A 9,923-nucleotide genomic window follows, 5' to 3' on the forward strand; every position below is an offset into this window, starting at 1 on the left:
AGTGCAAGTAACACAAGAATTTACGTGGTTCGGCAATTGTACCTACGTCCACAAATCCACACCAATTTTTTACTATATCAACAAGAAAAGAAAAAGAATACAACAAATACACTTTCTGTATTTTATTTGCCTACACAAAGACAATCTCTCAATTTTCTCTTGTTAATTTTTTGCACAAACTAAAACCTAACTGCATCTCACTTTTGTACTTTGCTCACTGTCTCTCGTGTTTTCTCTCGACACCTTTCTTGCACTTCTCTTTGCACATCTATATTTTTGCTTCTGCTTTGGCCTCGTATTTATAGTGAAAAACTTGCCACACTCATTAATTGCGGATCCATCATTTCAACAAAGGCAACCTTTCATTAAATGCATGGTAAAAAAATTCTTCCAAAAATACGGCTGCATGGTTGCAAGATTTTTACATCATATTGTTTTGTCAACATTTGCTACCACGTTTTCACAAAATCTGTCTGACACACATGAAAGTTTGTGAAGCCTAAGACTTAAGACTCCATTATTTCAACATATACCTTGTAGTAGATCCTACCACGTGGCCCTCAATGTAAAGAAACCTTTGACCAAGACCTTTCCCATCCAGTTAAGCCGCTCACAAGTTTACTCGAATTTAGGAGTGGAGATCAAATTATGACAAGAAAATGTTACATGGAAGCCCAAAAAGCCAAAAACATAACAAGACTGCTCCCTCACAAAAAAAGGAAACCCAACGCCAACTTAGTATTAAAAGACCAAATCACATCACAAAACTACAACGCATAGTGATATGAGATTCTAGTGAAGTAAGATACAGATAAAAATTACTTAATCAGTTCAACGAATCATGGGGCATGATCTTATCTCCAACACAACGAAACGAACATGCAGACGTATAAAGCAATTAAACATCCAATGGGTTTTGAATTCTAAGGCAACTTTACAACGATTAAATTGCATATATATGAAACAATAACTGGGTACAACTCCCATTTACTGCATACTTGTGTATGCTGGATAATCTACAGGGTAGCTTATACCGAAGCTCTAATACCAAAATTGTTGCACCATGAATCTTAAATAGATTTCTATGCATTTAATACTTTGCATAACAAAATTTTGAAAATCTATACCATATCAAACTGCTCGAACATTGTTCAAAAATGATTTCAAATGATTTAACGATATTGTATGACTGCCCAAAAAGTACATTTTAACTTTAAAATCTCACATCTTACTTTAGTTTATATGTACTTGAAATAATATATATTTTTGAAGTTATTTATTAATATTTAATTTAATCTAATGGATAAAAAAATTATAATATAGGACTTAAAGTAGAGAGCGGAAGACCATCGAAAAATAATATTATGATATATATTTCAATATTTCTAAAAAGCTAAATATATAATTTTCAAATCGTGATCTCTTTCTTGAAGTTTAAGTCTTTATTCACTATCCCCGACTTGCTCATATTTTTGTTTTATTTTTAGGCCCCGAAAACTAACGATAATGTATGGAATGAGCTCAAATATCAATATGACCAACAACATGTGTCTTCCAGTGCCTTGGTATATATTTTTGTCCATCGAGAATCAAGATATCACAATTGTATCAATTGTTATCCATCAACACTCAATATACTGCACTGACAATTATACAATATTATAAATGAGTCCTAGCTTTTATATGCATGCTCGTACACTTGGAGCATCTACATTGGACGAGATATAGGGCCAACATCAACAATTTTAATTCATAGTGAAATGCACAACAGTATCATCCAGTATAGCCCAATACTTATTTACAGCACCCGTGACTAGGGGCGAATCCAGGATTTCGACTCAACTAGGGCGGCCGTTGACCGTTGATTGTCGATAGTCAATGGCCGTATAGTGATATAGTTTATTAATATTAAATAAAATAATATTGAAAATTCTTTGATCTATATGTAAATACACTAAATCATAAAAATCGTATATTTATATTATATTATATTTCAATACAATCCGAAATAATATAAATTACATAATACATAAAACTTCTTCATGTTATCAATGCTTAACAAATTGTTTGCTTGACTAAAAGTAGTTGAGAGATTAGACACACCACTACAAGAACTAGATTGAGATTTAGTTGAAAAAATCATTCCATAATCAATATGATAATTGAACATTAATCAAAGATTAAACGTAATTAAAATTAATTTTAAAATATAATTAAAGTTTCAATTTCCAATTCTCAACACCAATTCATCACAAATTATAAATTCCCCAATTTCTCATTTTCAATTTTTATAAATCACATATTCACATTTCACGATACTCAAATTATTTTTTAAAATCACAATTCAAATTCTCAAATAACATATAAATTAAAACTCAATACTCATAAGTCATAACTTATAAATTATTAAAGCATAGAATATTTGAAACGACAAAAATCAACAAAAAATAAAAATAAAAATAGTCATTGACTTGCCTAAAGTTTTAACATTTATTATTTTGTTAAATTTAGATTCAAAATTCAACTATTGTCATGATGATTAAACTTCCAATCATCCAAATTAGAAGTTATAAGTTCGAATTCTTTCCATGGGGAATTAATTTTGGTAAATATTGTAGAAATAAAAATTTTGCACAATGAAATGGACGGGGAGGAATCCAACCCAAGATTTGTAATATAAAAATGTAAACTCTAATCAACTAAGTAGAAGAGGGGTTTGAAAGTAAAATGAATTACCATTTATATAACCTAAAATTTTTATCTATTATAACAAAAAAAAAAAATTCTCTCCAGCGAATCTAGTTAGGGCGGCCGCTCTAGCTGGCCAACCCTTAAATCCGCCACTGCCCGTGACTTTATCACCACTTACAAACTTCAGCTCTATCTATAATGAGAAACCATGCGTGTAGACCGAGATGCATCACTTGATTTGGATAATGTTAATACTCAAATTGAAGCACATTTTTGTCTGCGCTAGTGACTTCAAGAAGATGAAGGTGATCTTCCGGCATCTTTTTAGTTTTGCAATTGTATACTAAGAATGTAGAATTATAAATGGTATTTGGTTTCAATTATTTATTATTAAGTTATATTTTTTCCATTTTTTTGTACAAAAACGTATACACGAAATATTAGTTTGTGCATAATGAGAACTTGGCTAGTCAATCCCAATACAGAGTAAAGGGAATGATATTTACAACTTTATAATTCTTTTGATGAACTAAAACTTTTTTGGTTCCTCATTTCCTTACAAATACCTTCTTCATTATACTTTGAGAGTAAAAATGTAACATTAGCTTCTTCTTTTTTACGATAAAAAGGAGCCTTGAGTGGCTCACAAACCTTCGACTAGCCCCATTAGGGGGCGAGTTAGTAGAGGAGCCGAGGTTTTATGAAGAAAGCCAAATGCCGCTTAACTAGCTCCATTTGCGAGCACGAGCTGGCTCGCTCAGTGGGTTGAGCTAATCAACTCGATTCGTTACATTTATAATTCCTACTAATTTTCCAAAAATTAGAGATGAAAGTACAATTTACCAAAAAAAAAGAAAAAGAAAAAAGAAAGTGAGGAGACATGGTCATTCATAAGAGAAAATTCTAATTTGAAGACAGTGCACAATAACTTTTAAGATAATGTTTTATTTGTATCCACTAGGAGTGTAAACGGTCCGATTTTATCGATTTTTGACAGATTTTCAAACCAAACCGTTTAAACTGGTTTAAGAAAAACCCAAACCTAAACCAAACTATTTTGAACGGTTTGAACAAAACTCAAACCTAAACCTAATGGTTTGGTCCGATTTTAAACCGCCAGTTTCGCCATATATTTTTTTGCCTATATATTTTTATGTCAAATTCATTGAATTCAATATATATTTATATCTTACTAGCAATAAATTTAAAACAAATTAAGCTCTTGTTTGAACCAAATTTTTGGGACAAAAAAATGAAGCTTTGGATCGTTATCCTACAAGTTCAGCCGTCTTTGTTGACCTGCTATTTCATATATAAGACCCAGCCTCCTCATCGATGATCAATTTTCTCTTTATGATGGTATGGAAAATATGGCTCAAACAGGAGCTAAATCTATTTACTATAAATTTAAATATCAACTAAATCAAAGTGAAATCACAATAAACTAAAAATAGGTTTTTTTTATTTTTGTTCACATTTTTTAGGCTAGTGACAATACAATAATAATACAATACAAGTCTAAAAACTATATATAAGGCTCAAAAAATATAATGATATCCAACAAGACCTTGTGATCATCATATCTGAAAAAATGATACTGATTAGACAAAGAGAATAATCAATCACAATAATAAAGCAATTGTTTATAATATCTAAATATAAAATTACAAAAGTTTGCGTTTGTATGATGTTATGAAACACATTTAATTTCAGATTCTTACCTTAGCTTGCTACAAAAAAAGTTATTGATGTGAACTTTATTCGTTGCAAATATTATCACCGAAGGTCTAAGATTCATTTGTCTCTAATTTAGTATAATGGACTTCAATTTAACTTTGACGAGGCGTGAAAAATCTGATAAAGAAGTGTGTGGTGCCAGTGGCTCAAGACTGTGTTAGGTGTCGGCTGGAGTTCATCTAAATTCTGAAGAGGAAAAGAGTTTTTGATAAATTATGTTAGTCTTGAGATTATTAGATATAAAATAAGATTATTGAATAATAATAATATGTCTGTATTAGAAAATTAGAAATTGACAAAAATACCCACAAATGACAAAACTATTGAATTTTACATATTTGGGTGAATTTTAAAAAAAAATCATTTTTTTCATTTTTTATTTTTATATATTTTTTCGCCGGTCCGATTTTGTTTTAAACCGCAATTAAAATTCTCAAACCTAAACGAAACCATTTTGATCGGTTTGATTTGGTTCAAAACCATTTCGTTGACCGGGTCCACATGGCACCAAACCGACGGTTTCTAAAATACGATTTCAGTTCGATTTTTCGGTTTGACGATTTTTACTTACAGTCCTAGTATCCACGCATTCAACAATTCTTTAAGAGAAACATCAATCATTTTAATTAATAAGCTAGTCAAGAACTGTGATCAATATAAAAAAACGTATCCCACGCATTCAACCGTAGCTTAGTGACTGAATCCAATTAAATTTTTTTTTTTAACAAATTCCCAAAGATCTTTTCCACCTAAACCAATTTCTTTGTTCAACAATTTTTTTTCGTTCGGGCTGGTTTCAGCTCGGCAGCCCTGCCGTATATATGCTGTAAGAAAGGACAGGTTTAGAATTTTTAATTTGTGGAGATATTACGACAATAAATGATTCTACCAATGATGTTATGATAACATACATTAAAGCAATCGTCAACAAGCTGCATCTTGTAGAGAGTATGATATTTGATAAAAACAATAAAATTGATTATTTCATCCAAAAATTTTGTTAAGAAAACATAAATCTAATCATATTTGAGTTAACCGTATATAAAACATGCAATGGAATCAAATGTTGGGGATTGAGAAGTTCTTTTTAAAGGTTGAGGATGAATTTGTTAGAGACAATAAAGGTTGAGTACTAATTGCACAAATTTCTCAAAAAAAAAAAAAAAAAAAAAAAAAAAGTAAAAACCAGAAACTTAAACTGTCTCGTGCTTGAAATAAATCAATTATGATAACATTACAACATCATTAATATAACCTGATTATCTACACGAGTAACATGATGAAAAAAATATGATAAAAGTAATGGGAACTAAATAAGATAACTTTCAATTTTCAAGCACGCCATATGCCAGTGCAAGCATAAAATGACATGCGTACGCCCCTCGGGGCATAATCCAGTTGTGCAAAAGACGGGAGTAAGGTAGTCTCAACATTGTTGGCAGTCCAGTGTGAGGGTTTGATTCTTGAGATATGGAATTGGACTCTTTGTGGGCACCAGTGTACGAGTAAGCTCTTGTTCCTTGATCTGCTGAGACACATCTCACGATTTACCTCCCTCACGATACTCCAGAGACGGGACGATGGGGCCCTCAAAATTGGGGTTCAACCTTTATAAAATGACATGCATACTCATTGGTGGATGATTAAGCAACATCCTAAGCCCCCACGGCCCCACCGCCATCCCACAAAGGAAAGACGTTCGTCCGACCATGTATTCTTATTCTTCTCATGTTGAGCGATCGATGGCTTCAAATTTGTTTCATAAACCACCCATCCATACTGTTTCATATAAGAATTGGCTATGGTGTTTGGGGGGTTTTTCTAGAGTGATGGGCCCATGTGGGCCCCGATTTTCGGAGGGTAATTATCAATCTTATTCTCCCAAACATTACTATCTTCTAAATCTTTAACCGCTCCGCACACACAACTATTGTACTTAAAACTAGAACCAAAACTTACCATCCAATTTTTTAACCTTTTTTTAGCCTCGTCTTTGCCTTCGATGTGTTACTGAACTGATGAAGTATCATTTTTAATGTTTCTGCATCCTTGTCACTTAATAGAGGAGTCTTCTGTATTTTTTTATTTTTTGTGTTTCTTGATGGAAACCATCGACGATAAATTTTTGGAGATTTTTGGAGTGCTTCTAGGTTAAGTTTTGTGGAAGATAAGGCATCTTTGGAGGAGCGGCTCTAGCATGAGAGATAGGGCGTGTTTGGAGACATGATTAAAGTATGCGTAATGATTAATCTTGAAGAGCAAAGCAATTTTTGGGATGCCAAATTTACCGCATAAACTAAAGTATTTTAGATATAAATTTTGACAAAATGTAAAATTTGAATGTGTTTTTTTTAAAAGACGTATGGGGTGAAATTTCCTCTAGGGAAAAATCAAGTATAATAGTGAATTAAATAATTTTGGAAAATTGGTAGAAATGATCCCCAACCTTCAAATCTTGGCCCAAATATCCCTGACCTCTCGCTTAATGGGCGAAATTGGTTATTTGGGACATTTTCCATCCAATTGATCATTCAAAAGGTCATACTATCGATAAAAAGATTTAAGGGAAAATTTCATAAGTGAGAGATTAAGTATGACATATTTTAAAATTAAGAAACAAGTTTCAAACTTCAAAAATCAGATTTTTATTAAAATTTATTTATGATTTAATTAATTAATTAATTAATTTATTAATTAAATATACTTAGGTCATATATATATACAATTCGAACACAAATCAAAAATTTTATGTCACAAATTATTTTACAATCACAATTCAAAAATTTTGTAGGTCATAATTTGTTCATCGATCACAAATTAAAGAATTAATTAGTTACGAAAAATTTTTAGTCACGACTTATCAAATTATTGGTCACAACTTATTTCTCGATCACAAGTCAAAATTTTTATAGTCACATATTATTTTTCAATCACGAATAAAATTTTCTATAGGTCACAAATCATAAATATTATAGATCATAACTTATTAAACAATTACAAATTATTTCTAGGTCACAATTTATTTTTTTCATTGGTCACAAATTAATCAATTCACTGGTCATAATTAACCAACTAATTTGTGACCACTACCAACACGTACTACCACTACTTCAACACTACCTCTAAGAGCACCACCAAAACCACCACCACATTGATTACAAATTAATCGATTTATTGGTCACAACTTTCTATTAACCAATAAAATCGTCACAAACACCCACACCCCATCCTACTACTCAATACCAATAGCTCCCATGCCCCATTCCACCATTCCAAAGCACCGCACACATAGCCAACAACCACCAACGACGCCACCCATTGCCACCACCATTAACGTCACCACCACTATAACACCAACAGTAACACCACCACCATCGCGGCAAGCACTGCATCCAAAACCACATATCCAAAATCATGGCAGATCCGAAACCACAAAAATCACTGCTATCGCCATCCACCACTAGTGCCACTGCCAGCATGACTCCTACAACTAATACCACCATACCGGATCGCGAGTTACGCACTATGTGACTTCGGAAGTAGCTTCGATTCTGGGAAATTCTTCCCTGAATTCGTCCTCGCCTTCGCAGTATGTCGCCAACCACAAGAGAGGAGGCATTGGCGAGAATAGTAGGCGGAGGAGGGAGTGGTGGACAGGTTTGTAAATGGAGGGGAGAGGGAGAGAGAGAGAGACGTGGGCAGGTTTGTAAATGGAGGTGAGAGTGTGTGTGTAAGGGATGAAGACGACTACGAGTGATTAAGGTTTTTTTCTCTATAATTATTTTATTTAAATAGTTAATACAAAAATATGATTTTTGAAGTATTAAAGTTCCAATCTGATTTAGGAATTTTGAACAGTTAACGTATGGTTTTGTGTAATTTTCACAAGATTTAAATACCCTCACTTTTAGTTAAATAAATAAAGAAAATAAGTGAAAAAGTAAAATAAAAAATACATATGACAAAAAGATAATACAACTCATTATATCAATCAATCTCTTATAAGAGTGTCTCTAATGCAAGTATAGATTGTTTTATTCAAAATATAATGTACTTAAGAAAGGACCTCTCTAATATAAACTGATCGAGACTTCATCAAGATAAAGAATAGATATGGAAAGATTTTTAATCTATGGCGTTGACATCTAATTAGGAGAGAGTTAAGAATTGATTTTCAATGCATTTTACGAATTATTATTCAGATGTATTTATTTTTTAAAATAATAACAAAATTAAATTTAAATTTACTGATGAAATATAATTTTTCCAAGGATGTCTAATCGAACCTCTCAATCTAGACAAAGTTTTATAAATATATTTTTTTTCTACGACATATCATCTTGACAGAGTCCTCATCAACTGCACTAGACATGACTTTTTTCTTAAACATAACATATGACATATTTTTTAAGCAATCTACGATTACATTAGAGAAGCTAATGTACATAATTGATTTATTAGTTTCCTGTATATTTTTTATATTTTTTTCTCTTATTATTTAACTAAGGTAAGGACATTTTAATCTTTATATCTGATGCTACCAAAGATCGTACCTGCAGATTTCCCGAGTTTGATGACTGATAAGGAGCACGAACGTGATCTTCCGATACCTGAAACAAAGGCAACGAGGTGTGTTCTCGTCGCCCCTCCGATACTTAAGTCAGAAAGGGGAAATATATGCGTGAGGCTATGTGCTGAAGAACAATGAGAAAACGTACCTAAATAATGGTTCAAGGTTCTGTATTTATAGTGGTAAGTGACATTCTCCTAATTGGACTCAACTAGCTGGATGTCATCATCTGTTGGAGTCCTGAATGGTTAAGGAGTTGGTTGAATTCCAGAATTATACGTGAGATAGGATTCTTCTGGGAGTTAAGATTCCTAATTGCGTAGGAATTCTAAAGGGTTAACAATCGTCAGTAGCGAGGGAGAGCACATTCTCGAGGACTATGCCCGAGGACATATGGTTGCAATATGCGAAGTAGCATGGAGTTGTGGTCGGGCACAGTGTCTCGAGGATGAACATGCTCGAGGACACCGCATATGAATTAACAACTTTATCAAAACTAGTCCTCGGGATAAACTGATCGGGATATTGGAAAAATGTCACCATCATAGGCCCCCGTGCATATATGCTCGAAAATATGCTCGAGGATATGATGCAAAGAGACTAGAAATAAAAGCTCGAGTTTTAGCTCGGGGATTTCTGAACACCTGTGCTTGATCAGAAGGCTGACGTGTACTGACGTCAGCCCTAGAAATGGAAAAGGCGGTAAAAATTGGTAGGGTTAGATGGAGGACCCGTGTCCAGATCTAACGGTCGGGGTAGTGACCTTTGGGCTTCCTGCTCCTGTTGCCTATAAATACCCTCCCCTCATTTCATTTTTCACTTTTTACTCTCAGTAAATTTCTCTCGCTAATCGTCGGGATCGGACTTTGAGTTTTTAGGCGTCGACTTTAAGGTAAGACCTCGAGTTTTTAAGTTATTCTTTAGG

Source organism: Olea europaea, chromosome 6 (assembly GCF_002742605.1).
Source record: "Olea europaea var. sylvestris chromosome 6, O_europaea_v1, whole genome shotgun sequence".
NCBI classification, from domain to species: domain Eukaryota; kingdom Viridiplantae; phylum Streptophyta; class Magnoliopsida; order Lamiales; family Oleaceae; genus Olea; species Olea europaea.